The sequence below is a fragment of the Cryptomeria japonica genome, unplaced genomic scaffold (genome assembly GCF_030272615.1).
Source record: "Cryptomeria japonica unplaced genomic scaffold, Sugi_1.0 HiC_scaffold_151, whole genome shotgun sequence".
Taxonomy (NCBI): domain Eukaryota; kingdom Viridiplantae; phylum Streptophyta; class Pinopsida; order Cupressales; family Cupressaceae; genus Cryptomeria; species Cryptomeria japonica.
In genome coordinates, this window is record NW_026728973.1 from 260,001 (window position 1) to 275,000 (window position 15,000).

General features: G+C 60.0%; 1 non-coding gene across 1 annotated transcript; it reads left to right on the forward strand.

Moving 5' to 3' along the window:
• The first annotated feature begins 11,030 nt into the window (after window positions 1-11,030).
• LOC131866613 (5S ribosomal RNA) lies at window positions 11,031-11,149 on the forward strand. Its single transcript, XR_009365214.1, has one exon. It is a non-coding gene; the product is annotated as a 5S ribosomal RNA (ribosomal RNA).
• The last annotated feature ends 3,851 nt before the right edge of the window (window positions 11,150-15,000 follow it).

Here is a 15,000-nt window from a genome sequence, read left to right on the forward strand (position 1 = left end):
CAACGGCTAGACGGAAGAGGCTTCAGGGCCACCTCGGAATGGTCCAAGCATCGGACGCGCTTGGGGCGACTGCCAGTGCCAACCCCTTATCCCGCGATGCGTCCGATACACAGATGGTTCCAAGGCGGCCGAGGAGCCTCACCGCATAGCAATCGGGGGTGCGAGGCGAGGGATGGGGCGGGAAGGCCCCAACGGCTAGACGGAAGAGGCTTCAGGGCCGCCTAGGAATGGTCCAAGCATCGGACACGCTTGGGGCGACTACCAGTGACAGCCCCCTATCCCGCGATGCGTCCGATACGAAGATGGTTCCAAGGCGGCCGAGGAGCCTCACCGCATAGCAATCGGGGTGCGAGGTGGGGGATGCGGCGAGATGGCCCCAACGGCTAGACGGAAGAGGCCACAGGGCCGCGTCGGAATAGTCCAAGCATCGGACGCGCTTGGGGCGACTACCAGTGACAACCCCTTATCCCGCGATGCGTCCGATACGAAGATAGTTCCAAGGCGGCCGAGGAGCCTCACCGCATAGCAATCGGGGTGCGAGGTGGGGGATGCGGCGAGATGGCCCCAACGGCTAGACGGAAGAGGCTGCAGGGCCGCCTCGGAATAGTCCAAGCATCGGACGCGCTTGGGGCCACTACCAGTGACAACCCCTTATCCCGCGATGCGTCCGATACGAAGATAGTTCCAAGGCGGCCGAAGAGCCTCACCGCATAGCAATCGGGGTGCGAGGTGGGGGATGCGGCGAGATGGCCCCAACGGCTAGACGGAAGAGGCCACAGGGCCGCCTCGGAATAGTCCAAGCATCGGACGCGCTTGGGGCGACTACCAGTGACAACCCCTTATCCCGCGATGCGTCCGATACGAAGATAGTTCCCAGGCGGCCGAGGAGCCTCACCGCATAGCAATCGGGGTGCGAGGCGAGGGATGCGGCGAGATGGCCCCAAAGGCTAGACGGAAGAGGCTGCAGGGCTGCCTCGGAATAGTCCAAGCATCGGACGCGCTTGGGGCGACTACCACTGCCAACCCCTTATCCCGCGATGCGTCCGATACACAGATAGTTCCGAGGCGGCCGAGGAGGTGGGGGATGCGGCGAGATGGCCCCAACGGCTAGACGGAAGAGGCTGCAGGGCCGCCTCGGAATAGTCCAAGCATCGGACGCGCTTGGGGCGACTACCAGTGACAACCCCTTATCCCGCGATGCGTCCGATACACAGATAGTTCCGAGGCGGCCAAGGAGCCTCACCGCATAGCAATCGTGGTGCGAGGTGGGGGATGCGGCGAGATGGCCCCAACGGCTAGACGGAAGAGGCTGCAGGGCCGCCTCGGAATGGTCCAAGCATCGGATGCGCTTGGGGCGACTACCACTGCCAACCCCTTATCCCGCGATGCGTCCGATACACAGATAGTTCCAAGGCGGCCGAGGAGCCTCACAGCATAGCAATCAGGGTGCGAGGCGAGGGATGCGGCGAGAAAGCCCCAACGGCTAGAGGGAAGAGGCTTCAGGTCCGCCTCGGAATGGTCCAAGCATCGGACGCGCTTGGGGCGACTACCAGTGACAACCCCTTATCCCGCGACGCGTCCGATACACAGATAGTTCCAAGGCGGCCGAGGAGCCTCACCGCATAGCAATCGGGGTGCGAGGCGAGGGATGCGGCGAGAAGGACCCAACGGCTACACGGAAGAGGCTTCGGGGCCGCCTCGGAATGGTCCAAGCATCGGACGCGCTTGGGGCGACTACCAGTGACAACCCCTTATCCCGCGACGCGTCCGATACACAGATAGTTCCAAGGCGGCCGAGGAGCCTCACCGCATAGCAATCGGGGTGCGAGGCGAGGGATGCGGCGAGAAGGACCCAACGGCTACACGGAAGAGGCTTCGGGGCCGCCTCGGAATGGTCCAAGCATCGGACGCGCTTGGGGCGACTACCAGTGACAACCCCTTATCCCGCGACGCGTCCGATACACAGATAGTTCCAAGGCGGCCGAGGAGCCTCACCGCATAGCAATCGGGGTGCGAGGCGAGGGATGCGGCGAGAAGGACCCAACGGCTAGACGGAAGAGGCTTCGGGTCCGCCTCGGAATGGTCCAAGCATCGGACGCGCTTGGGGCGACTACCAGTGACAACCCCTTATCCCGCGACGCGTCCGATACACAGATAGTTCCAAGGCGGCCGAGGAGCCTCACCACATAGCAATCGGGGTGCGAGGCGAGGGATGCGGCGAGAAGGACCCAACGGCTAGACGGAAGAGGCTTCGGGTCCGCCTCGGAATGGTCCAAGCATCGGACGCGCTTGGGGCGACTACCAGTGACAACCCCTTATCCCGCGACGCGTCCGATACACAGATAGTTCCAAGGCGGCCGAGGAGCCTCACCGCATAGCAATCGGGGTGCGAGGCGAGGGATGCGGCGAGAAGGACCCAACGGCTAGACGGAAGAGGCTTCGGGTCCGCCTCGGAATGGTCCAAGCATCGGACGCGCTTGGGGCGACTACCAGTGACAACCCCTTATCCCGCGACGCGTCCGATACACAGATAGTTCCGAGGCGGCCGAGGAGCCTCACCGCATAGCAATCGGGGTGCGAGGCGAAGGATGCGGCGAGAAGGACCCAACGGCTACACGGAAGAGGCTTCGGGTCCGCCTCGGAATGGTCCAAGCATCGGACGCGCTTGGGGCGACTACCAGTGACAACCCCTTATCCCGCGACGCGTCCGATACACAGATAGTTCCAAGGCGGCCGAGGAGCCTCACCGCATAGCAATCGGGGTGCGAGGCGAGGGATGCGGCGAGAAGGACCCAACGGCTAGACGGAAGAGGCTTCAGGGCCGCCTCGGAATGGTCCAAGCATCGAACGCGCTTGGGGCGACTACCAGTGACAACCCCTTATCCCGCGACGCGTCCGATACACAGATAGTTCCGAGGCGGCCGAGGAGCCTCACCGCATAGCAATCGGGGTGCGAGGCGAGGGATGCGGCGAGAAGGACCCAACGGCTAGACGGAAGAGGCTTCAGGGCCGCCTCGGAATGGTCCAAGCATCGGACGCGCTTGGGGCGACTACCAGTGACAACCCCTTATCCCGCGACGCGTCCGATACACAGATAGTTCCGAGGCGGCCGAGGAGCCTCACCGCATAGCAATCGGGGTGCGAGGCGAGGGATGCGGCGAGAAGGACCCAACGGCTAGACGGAAGAGGCTTCAGGGCCGCCTCGGAATGGTCCAAGCATCGGACGCGCTTGGGGCGACTACCAATGACAACCCCTTATCCCGCGACGCGTCCGATACACAGATAGTTCCGAGGCGGCCGAGGAGCCTCACCGCATAGCAATCGGGGTGCGAGGCGAGGGATGCGGCGAGAAGGACCCAACGGCTAGACGGAAGAGGCTTCAGGGCCGCCTCGGAATGGTCCAAGCATCGGACGCGCTTGGGGCGACTACCAGTGACAACCCCTTATCCCGCGACGCGTCCGATACACAGATAGTTCCGAGGCGGCCGAGGAGCCTCACCGCATAGCAATCGGGGTGCGAGGCGAGGGATGCGGCGAGAAGGACCCAACGGCTAGACGGAAGAGGCTTCAGGGCCGCCTCGGAATGGTCCAAGCATCGGACGCGCTTGGGGCGACTACCGTTGCCAACCCCTTATCCCGCGATGCGTCTGATACACAGATAGTTCCGAGGCGGCCGAGGAGCCTCACCGCATAGCAATCGGGTTGCGAGGCAGATTATTGGGAAGGGAACCCCCTGGGATGCGGCTCAAGCAGTGCCCAAAGGGACTGGAATGCGGAATCACATCGAGAGACCCAAATGCTATACGAGGGCTCAAATCGAATTATCGATTTGGCCACGACATGGACGCATCGGAACGACTACCTTTGCCGAACCACTCGCAATTGCATCCATACCGAAACCAATAGACATTTCCGTTAGAGCCCTCGCATAGCATTCGGGAATCTCGCATGCCCCTCTAAATCGACCAATGCTGGCGCTCAATGAAAATCCGAGCGCTACCACCGTTCGAGCGCCAGCATTGGTCGAGTTAGAGGGGCACGGGGGAGAATGCTCCAGTCAACACCTCCCCTATATAAGTTATTTGTCCGATTCTCGCACAACCGTAGTCTGCCTCGTCGAATCAAACAACGGTCCCAGATTCCGACTTCCGTTCCGTAGAGACCCAAAAGCTAGATGGAGGCTCGCAAGAAAGAGAGTCGGCGCATAGCAATCGGGTTTCTCGAACGTTTAGGGACCGAGCTCACTTGCGGATAGGGCAAAATCCGCCAAGCAACCCAAAAGCTAGACGGGGGCTCGAATCGAATCGCCTAGGCGGCCACAACAACGACGTGTTGGATCGACTACCAGTGCCAAACCATTCAGCAAGACTAGTCTGTGTCGAGGCCGGATAGAGATTCTCAGAGAGCGCCCGCATAGCATTTAGGAGACCTGCCGCGTCCCTCACACTCGACAAATGGTGGTGCACGTTTATAAATCCGAGCGATCCCAACCCTTTCAAGCACCAACATCGGTCGAGATAGAGGGGCACGGAGGGGGCTGCGTGAGACAACACAGTCCCCTATATAAGTTATTTGTCCGATTCTCACACATCCGAAGAATGGTCATCAAATCGGACAACAGCCCAAACTTCCGACTTCCGTCCCAGAAAGCCCAAGAGCTATCTAAAACGTTCATGGCCGGAACTCGATCGCGGCTATACCAGTCCGCCAAGCAACCCAAAAGCTAGACTGGAGCTCTAGTCGAATCACCTCTGTGGCCATTGCAAGGACGTGTTGGAGCGACTACCATTGCCGAACCATTCCGCAGGTCGAGTCCATACCAAGGCCGCATAGAGATTCACGATGAGCTCCTGCATAGCAATCAGGAGACTTGCCGTGTCCATCACAATCGATAAATCCTGGTGCAAGATTTTTGCATCCGAGCGCTCCAACCAGTCGAGCACCAGCATCAATCGACATAAACGGGCACGGGGGGAGGATGCTCGAGAACACTACCTCCCCTATATAAGTTATTTGTCCGATTCTCAAGCAGCCGAAGTCTGGTCATCGAATCGGGTCAAAGACCACAACTTCCGACTTTACCCACAATGCAAGTCATCGAATCGAACATCGGCCCCCGAGTCGGACTCCATGCGTATGTCAGGTCATCGGACCCAAATTCCGCCTTCCTGCGCATGGCGGGCCATCAATATCAACTCGGTCATCGGACCCAAACTCCGCCTTTTTGCGTATGGCACGCCTTCAAATCGGTCATCGGACCCAAATTCCGCCTTCCTGTGCATGGCGGGCCATCAACATCAACTCGGTCATCGGACCCAAATTCCGCCTTTCTGCGCATGGCACGCCATCAACTCGGTCATCGGACCCAAATTCCGCCTTCCTGCGCATGGCAGGTCATCGGACACAAATTCAGACCTCGCCAATATGCCTACGTATCGAATCGGTCATCGGACCCAACTTCCGACTTCATCCATACTGTAGGGTCTTTGAGGTTGGCGCGGTGCGCTCAACCCAGGGAGTCGACCCATCGAAGCATACACCTCCCCTATATAAGCTATTTGTCCGATTCCCACACCTGTGTAGTTTGCACCTCTGACCAGGACATCGACCCCAACTTCCGAACTCGACTGCAACGACGGCACCAGCGCCTTGGTGCGCACCTTGCGACGCACAGTCCCAACATTCGCCTTCCTGCACATGGCAGGTCATCGGACCCAAATTCCGACCTCGCGAGTATGCCTACATATCGAATCGGTCATCGGACCCAACTTCCGACTTCATCCATACCGTAGGGTCTTTGAGGTTGGCGCGGTGCGCTCAACCCGGGGAGTCGACCCAACGAAGCATACACCTCCCCTATATAAGCTATTTGTCCGATTCCCACACCTGTGTAGTTTGCACCTCCGATCAAGACATCGACCCCAACTTCCGAACTCGCCTCCAACGACCGAACCAGCGCCTTGGTGCGCACCTTGCAACGCACAGTGCCAACATTCGCCTTCCTGCACGTGGCAGGTCATCGGACCCAAATTCCGACCTCGCGAGTATGCCTACATATCGAATCGGTCATCGGACCCAACTTCCGACTTCATCCATACCGTAGGGTCTTTGAGGTTGGCGCGGTGCGCTCAACCCGGGGAGTCGACCCAACGAAGCATACACCTCCCCTATATAAGCTATTTGTCCGATTCCCACACCTGTGTAGCTTGCACCTCCGATCAGGACATCGACCCCAACTTCCGAACTCGACTAAAAAGACCGCACCAGCGCCTTGGTGTGCACCTTGCAACGCACAGTGTCAACATTCGCCTTCCTGCACATGGCAGGTCATCGGACCCAAATTCCGACCTCATGAGCATACCTACTAATCGAATCGGTCATCGGACCCAACTTCCGACTTCATCCATACCGTAGGGTCTTTGAGGTTGGCGCGGTGCGCTCAACCTGGGGAGTCGACCCATCGAAGCATACACCTCCCCTATATAAGCTATTTGTCCGATTCCGACACCTGTGTAGTTTGCACCTCCGCTCAGGACATCGACCCCAACTTCCGAACTCGCCTGCAACGACCGAACCAGCGCCTTGGTGCGCACCAAAAGTGCGCACTTTTGGAGGGCACTTTTGTGCGCTCCAAAGGTGCGCACTTTTGGAGGGCACTTTTCTGCGCTCCAAAGGTGCGCACTTTTGGAGGGCACTTTTTGGAGGGCACTTTTCTGCGCTCCAAAGGTGCGCACTTTTGGAGGGCACTTTTTGGAGGGCACTTTTCTGCGCTCCAAAGGTGCGCACTTTTGGAGGGCACTTTTTGGAGGGCACTTTTCTGCGCTCCAAAGGTGCGCACTTTTGGAGGGCACTTTTTGGAGGGCACTTTTCTGCGCTCCAAAGGTGCGCACTTTTGGAGGGCACTTTTTGGAGGGCACTTTTCTGCGCTCCAAAGGTGCGCACTTTTGGAGGGCACTTTTTGGAGGGCACTTTTCTGCGCTCCAAAGGTGCGCACTTTTGGAGGGCACTTTTTGGAGGGCACTTTTCTGCGCTCCAAAGGTGCGCACTTTTGGAGGGCACTTTTTGGAGGGCACTTTTCTGCGCTCCAAAGGTGCGCACTTTTGGAGGGCACTTTTTGGAGGGCACTTTTCTGCGCTCCAAAGGTGCGCACTTTTGGAGGGCACTTTTTGGAGGGCACTTTTTTGCGCTCCAAAGGTGCGCACTTTTGGAGGGCACTTTTTGGAGGGCACTTTTCTGCGCTCCAAAGGTGCGCACTTTTGGAGGGCACTTTTGTGCACTCCAAAGGTGCGCACTTTTGGAGGGCACTTTTCCTGTGCTCCAAAGGTGCACACCTAGGTGAGCACCTTCGACCACACCTTGTAGCACACCAAACTCTGACTTTCGACTTCATCCGCAATGCAGGGTCTTTGAGGTTGGCGCAATGCGCACAACCAGGGGAGTCGACCCATCAAACCCAACACCTCCCCTATATAAGCTATTTGTCTGATTCTCATACATGCGTAGCCTGCAGGAGCAATTAGGACATCGACCCCAACTTTCGGCTTCTAAACGAAAACAAGGTCTTTGAGGTTGGTGTAATGCGAACAACTAGGGGAGTCAACCCATCAAACCCAACACCTCCCCTATATAAGCTATTTGTCTGATTCTCATACATGTGTAGTCTACAGGAGCAATTAGGACATCGACCCCAACTTTTGACTTCTTAACGAAAACAAGGTCTTTGAGGTTGACGTAATGCGCACAACCAGGGGAGTCGACCCATCAAACCCAACACCTCCCCTATATAAGCTATTTGTCCGATTCTCATACATGTGTAGCCTGCAGGAGCCATTAGGACATTGACCCCAACTTTTGACTTCTTAACGAAAACAAGGTCTTTGAGGTTGGCGTAATGCGCACAACCAAGGGAGTTGACCCATCAAACCCAACACCTCCCCTATATAAGCTATTTGTCTGATTCTCATACATGTGTAGCCTGCAACAACGATTAGGACATCCACCCCAACTTCTGAATTCGTCTGCGTTGACCGCACCAAAGGTGCACGCCTTGGTGCTCACCAAAATCCGACTTCCGACTTCTTCTGCTATGCGGGGTCTTTGAGGTTGGCGCAGTGCGCACAACCAGGGGAGTCAACCCACCGAATGCAACACCTCCCCTATATAAGCTATTTGTCTGATTCTCATACATGCGTAGACTGCAGCAATGATTAGGACATCCACCCCAACTTTTGACTTCTTAAACAAGACAGGGTCTTTGAAGTTGGTGCAGTGCACACAACCAGGGGAGTCGACCCATCAAACGCAACACCTCCCCTATATAAAGCTATTTGTCCGATTCTCATACGTGTAGTCTGCAGCAGCGATTAGGACATCGACCCCAACTTCCGAATTCGTTTGCATTGACCGCACCAAAGGTGCACGCCTTGGTGTGCACCCTGGAGTGCACTTTGGTGCTCACCTCGGTGCACACTTTGGTGTGCACCTCGGTGTGCACCAAAGGTGCGCACCTTGGAGCGCACCAAAGGTGTACACTTTGGAGCGCACCACATAGGGTCTTTGAGAGGTTGGCGCAGTGCGCACACCAAGGTGGGTGTTGAGGTGCGTGCCGAGGTGGGTGGGTGCTAGGGTGCGCTCCATGGTGGGTGCCAGGGTGGGTGCGTGCTAGGGTGGATTCCAAAGAGGGTCATAGGGTGGGTGCCAAGGTGGGTTGGTGATATAGTGGGTTCAAAGGTGGGTACTAGGGTGGGTTCCAAGGTGGGTCACAAGTTGGGTGCCAGGATGCGTGGGTGTTAGGTTGGGTGCCAAGGTGGGCTCCTGCGTGGGTGGGTGCTAGGGTGGGTTTCAAGGTGGACGCGAGGGCGGGTGCCAAGGTGGGTAACAAGTTGGGTGTTAGGATGGGTGAGTGCTAGAGTGGGTGCCAAGGTGGGTGGGTGCTAAGGTGGATGCCAAGGTGGTTCACAGGGTGGGTGGGTTCTAGGGTGAGTTCCAAGGTGGGTCACAGGTTCAGTGCTAGGGTGGGTGTCAAGGCGGGTGTCGAGGTGCCTGGGTGCTAGGGTGTGGATGCCAATGTGGGTCATAGGGTGGGTACTAGGGTGGGCTGCAATGTGGGTGCCAAGGTGGGTAACATGCTCGGTGGGTTCTAAATTGGGTGCCAGGGTGGGTGTGCACCCACCTTGCCCGAGGTGGGTGCCAAGGTGCCAGTGTGGGTGGGTGCTAAGGTGGATGCCAAGGTGGGTGAGAAGGTGGGTGATAGGTTGAGTGGTAGGATGGGTGGGTGCCAAGATGGGTCACAGGGTGGGTGCAAGGGTGGGTAGGTGCTAGGGTTGGTGTCAGGGTGGGTGGGTGCTAGGTTGGGTTCCAAGGTGGGTGCGAGGGTGAGTGTCAAGGTGGGTCACAGGTTAGGTGCTAGGATGGGTGAGTGCTAGGGTGCAAAGGTGCCAGGGTGGGTGCTAGGATGGGTCGATGCTAGGGTGAGTGGCAAGGTGGGTCCACAAGTGTCAAGGTGGGTGCCGAGGTGGGTGCCAAGTCGGCGACTGCTATGGTGGATGCCAAGGTGGGTCACGGGGTGGGTGCCAAGTTGCTAGGTTGGGTTCCAAGGTGGGTGCCAACGTGGGTGCTAGGGTGCGTGGGTTAAAGGGTGTGTCACAACGTGGGTGCCAGGATGGGTGCGCACCCACACTGGCCAAGACGGGTGCGGGTGCAAGGTTGGGTTCCAAGCCCGGTCACAGGCTGGGTGCTAGGATGGGTGGGTGCCAAGGTGGGCACCAGGGTGGGTGCACCCACCCTGGCCAAGGTGGGTCACGGGGTGGGTCCTAGGGTGGGTAACGGGGTGGGTACTAAGGTGCGTGCCAAGGTGGGTCATAGGGTGGGTGCCAAGGTGGGCACCAGGGTGGGTGTGCACCAACCCTAGCCAGGGTAGGTCACGGGGTGGTTGTCGGGGTGGGCGTCAAGGAGCCAAGGTGGGTGGCAAGTAGCCAAGTTGCGTGCCAAGGTGGGTGTCGGGGTGGGTGCCAAGGATCCAAGGTGGGTGCCAAGGAACCAAGGTGGGTGTCTGGGTGGGTGCCGAGGTGGGAGCCAGGGTGGGTCCCAAGGTGAGTGCAAAGGTGGGTGCCAGGGTCAAGGTGAGTGCCAATGTGGGTTCCAAGGTGCCAGGGTCAGGGTGAGTGCCAATGTGGGTTCAAAGGTGCTAAGTTGGGTGCGAGGTTGGGTGCGAGGGTGGGTGGGTGCCAAGGTGTGCTAGGTGGAAGCCCGGGTGGGTCGGCATCCCATGGGTGTCGAGTTGGGTGCCTGATGGGTGCTTCTTGTCAAGTTTTAGTCGTCGGGACTCATTTCGAGCCTTAGAGGTCGTTTCTTGTCCGGTTGCCCTGTCTTCGACCTGGGAACCCAATTTTGGTCCTCGGGTCCCATTTTTTTTTGTCTCGCATCCCACTTTTGGCCTGTGGCCTTTTCGGGGTCGATTCTCGTTTTGGGCATCAGAGCATGTTTCTTCTCCTAAAACCCAATATTTGTTTATTAAGTCTCGGAACACATTTTTGTTCTCGTGGACCCATCATGGGTCTTGGAACGCATTTGTGGTCCTTGGGTCCCATTTTGCATCCCGAAACTTGTGTTTTGGTGCTTGATCCCTATTTTGGGTGCCCACCTTGCACCAAGTGCGCACCCGGGGCAAACCGAGCGCCTTGGTGCACCGGGGCAAGATCGAGCGTGCACCCGAGGCGCCCCGAACATGCACCAAGGTGCACTCGGCCCACATGTGAGCGCAGGTCGTTGCGCCCGAGGTGGTGTGTGGGCACCGCGTTGCAGACGGGACACTGCACGCACACGACGCCCCCTCCAGGTGCACGCACGTAGGCCGGGCCGGGTGCACACCCGACGCCCTAGCAAGGTGCGCGCACCCGGGCAGGGCTCACACTTGGCGAACGGGGCGCACTTCGCGAGGGAGGGTGTGCACCTCGACGGGGGTGGGTGGCCGGGGTGGATTCGCACGTGGGTCGCGGTTTGCTAAGTACACACTGCGACAAGCTCATAACGGGTGCGATCATACCAGCATTAGTGCACCGGATCCCATCAGAACTCCGCAGTTAAGCGCGCTTGGGCCGGAGTAGTACTGGGATGGGTGACCTCCCGGGAAGTCCCGGTGTTGCACCCTTTTTTAGTTTTTCGCCGGGCGTCGCAATGCTATTTGAATAAACCTTTTGCCCGTTTGCGTTCTCGTCGGGGCCGGGCCGGGCCGGGGTGCGCTGCCCGCACTACCGCGCGCGCGGGGGCGACACCGAGCGCGCACCCGAGGCACCCCGAGCACACAGGCCACGGTGCAACCCGGGCGTTGTGCGCGCACCCCGGTGCGCCCGAGGTGCTGCGCGCGCACCCAGGTGAAATCGGTGTGCACCTCGGCCAGTGCGCGCTCGGTCGAGTCGCGCACGTTGGCCAAGGTGCACGGTGATGTTTCTTACTCTAAGGTTCCGCACCAGACGCCCGGGACAGGTGAGCGAAGCTGGGCGGGGCCGGGTGCGCGGCCGGGGCAGGTGCACGCAGCTGGAGAGAGCTTTGGAGCACACTTCGGAGCGCACCAATGATGCGCTCCATTCAAAAGTTTCCTGAAAAGGCAAAAAAAGTTGAGATTATAGAATTTCCCACTTGAGAGATTGTAAAAAAAAAAAATTTAAAATGAAGGAAACGCGGGTGCCAAGGTGTGCGCAGCCCAGCCAAGGTGTGCGCACCAAGGCGCCCACCCTGGCGAAGGTGCACGCAAGGTGCGCACCCGAGGCAAACCGGACAATTAACCCAACTTTCGACTTCGCGCGCACCTTGGAGCGCACTTCGGAGCGCTCCTTGGTGCGCACCAATCTTGGGCACCTCGGAGTGCACCATGGCGCCCACCAAGGTGCGCACCCGGGGCAAACCGAGCTCCGACTTCGTGCGCACCTTGGAGCGCACGAAAGGTGCGCACCATGGCGCCCACCAAGGTGCGCAGCCCAGCCAAGGCGTGCGCATCAAGGTGCGCACCCTGGCGAAGGTGCGCACCCGGGGCAAACCGAGCTCCGACTTCGTGCGCACCTTGGAGCGCACAAAAGGTGCGCAACCCAGCCAAGGTGTGCGCACCCCGGTCAAACCGAGCTCCGAATCGTGCGCACCAGAGGTGCACGCCATCGTGCGCACCTTGGAGCACACTTCGGAGCCCTCCTTGGTGCGCGCCGATGTTGCGCACCTCGGAGCGCACCCGGGGAAAACAATGCAATTAACCCGACTTTCGACTTCGTGGGCACCTCGGAGCGCTCTCGGGTTCGCACCTCGGAGCACACCGAGGTGCGCACCTTTGATGCGCTGCCTTCACCAATTTCCAGAAAAGGCAAGAAAACATTGAGAAGGTGTGCGCACCGAGGTGCCCACCCTGGCGAAGGTGCACGCGAGGTGCGCACCCGGGGCAAACCGGGCTCCGACTTCGTGCACGCCGCACCTTGGAGCACACTTCGGAGCGCTCCTTGGTGCGCACCAGGGCGCGCAACCCAGCCGAGGTGCCCACCCCGGCGAAGGTGCACGCGAGGTGCGCACCCGGGGCAAACCGGGCTCCGACTTCGTGCACGCCATGGTGCCCACCGCGGCGAAGGTGCACGCGAGGTGCGCACCCGGGGCAAACCGGGCTCCGACTTCGTGCACGCCGCACCTTGGAGCACACTTCGGAGCGCTCCTTGGTGCGCACCATGGTGCCCACCAGGGCGCGCAACCCCGCCGAAGGTGCACGCGAGGTGCGCACCCGGGGCAAACCGGGCTCCGACTTCGTGCACGCCGCACCTTGGAGCACACTTCGGAGCGCTCCTTGGTGCGCACCATGGTGCCCACCAGGGCGCGCAACCCCGCCGAAGGTGCACGCGAGGTGCGCACCCGGGGCAAACCGGGCTCCGACTTCGTGCACGCCATGGTGCGCACCGCGGCGAAGGTGCGCACCCGGGGCAAACCGGGCTCCGACTTCGTGCACGCCGCACCTTGGAGCACACTTCGGAGCGCTCCTTGGTGCGCACCAGGGCGCGCAACCCAGCCGAGGTGCCCACCCCGGCGAAGGTGCACGCGAGGTGCGTACCCGGGGCAAACCGGGCTCCGACTTCGTGCACGCCGCACCTTGGAGCACACTTCGGAGCGCTCCTTGGTGCGCACCATGGTGCCCACCAGGCCGCGCAACCCAGCCAAGGTGTGCGCACCAAGGTGCACGCGAGGTGCGCACCCGGGGCAAACCGGGGTCCGACTTCGTGCACGCCGCACCTTGGAGCACACATCGGGGCGCTCCCGGGTTCGCACCGGCGTTGCGCACCGTGGTGGGCACCTCGGAGCACACCAAGGTGGGCAGCGAGGTGCGCACCTTTGATGCGATGCCTTCACTAATTTCCATAAAAGGCAAAAAAAAAACGAGATTTTAAAATTTCCGTTTTGAAAGATAGTGAGAAAAAGGGAATGCTGGTGCCATCTTGAGCCCGCCCTGGTGCGCAGCCCAGCCAAGGTGTGCGCACCAAGGTGCCCACCCTGGCGAAGGTGCGCGCCCGGGCAATTAACCCAACTTCCAACTTCGCGCGCGCCAGGGTGGGAGCGCACCCAACAACCGGGCCTGGGAAGAGCCAATGCGAGAAACCCCACCAAACGCTCTGACAAAAAAAGAGGGGGCGCTCCAGTAACCCCGCTTCGGAGCGCACCCTGGGCAAACCCAGCCAAGGTGCCCACCCCGGCCAAGGTGCAGGCGAGGTGCGCACCCGGGGCAAACCGGGCTCCGACAACGTGCACGCCGCACCTTGGAGCACACTTCGTAGCGCTCCCGGGTGCGCACCTCAGAGCACACCAAGGTGGGCAGCGAGGTGCGCACCTTTGATGCGCTGCCTTCACTAATTTCCAGAAAAGGCAAAAAAAAAAGGAGATTTTAAAATTTCCGTTTTGAAAGATAGTGAAAAAAACGGAACGCGCGTGCCATCTTGAGCCCGCCCTGGTGCGCAGCCCAGGTAAGGTGCCCACCCTGGCAAAGGTGCGCACCCGGGCAATTAACCCTACTTCCGACTTCGTGCGCGCCAGGGTGGCAACCGGGCCTCGGAAGAGCCAATGCGAGAAACCCCACCAAACGCTCCGACAAAAAAAGAGGCGGCGCTCCAATAACCCCGCTTCGGAGCGCAGCCGGGGCAAACCCAGCCAAGGTGCCCACCCCGACGAAGGTGCACGCGAGGTGCGCACCCGGGGCAAACCGGGCTCCGACAACGTGCACGCAGCACCTTGGAGCACACTTCGAAGCACTCCCGGGTGCCCACCGGCGTTGCGCACCGTGGTGGGCAGCGAGGTGCGCACCTTTGATGCGCTGCCTTCACTAATTTCCAGAAAAAGGCAAACAAAAATGAGATTTTAAAATTTCCGTTTTGAAAGATAGTGAAAAAAAAGGAACGCGGGTGCCATCTTGAGCCCGCCCTGGTGCGCAGCCCAGGCAAGGCATGCGCACCAAGGTGCCCACCCGAGGTGCACACGCGGGGCAAACCGGGCTCCGACTTCGTGCAGGCCGCACCTTGGAGCACACTTCGGAGCGCTCCTTGGTGCGCACCATGGTGCCCACCAGGGCGCGCAACCCAGCCAAGGTCTGCACACCAAGGTGCCCACCCCGGCGAAGGTGCACGCGAGGTGCGCACCCGGGGCAAACCGGGCTCCGACTTCGTGCACGCCATGGTGCCCACCGCGGCGAAGGTGCACGCGAGGTGCGCACCCGGGGCAAACCGGGCTCCGACTTCGTGCACGCCGCACCTTGGAGCACACTTCGGAGCGCTCCTTGGTGCGCACCATGGTGCCCACCAGGGCGCGCAACCCAGCCAAGGTGTGCGCACCAAGGTGCACGCGAGGTGCGCACCCGGGGCAAACCGGGGTCCGACTTCGTGCACGCCGCACCTTGGAGCACACATCGGAGCGCTCCCAGGTTCGCACCAGCGTTGCGCACCTTTGATGCGCTGCCTTCACTAATTTCCAGAAAAGGCAAAAAAAAAC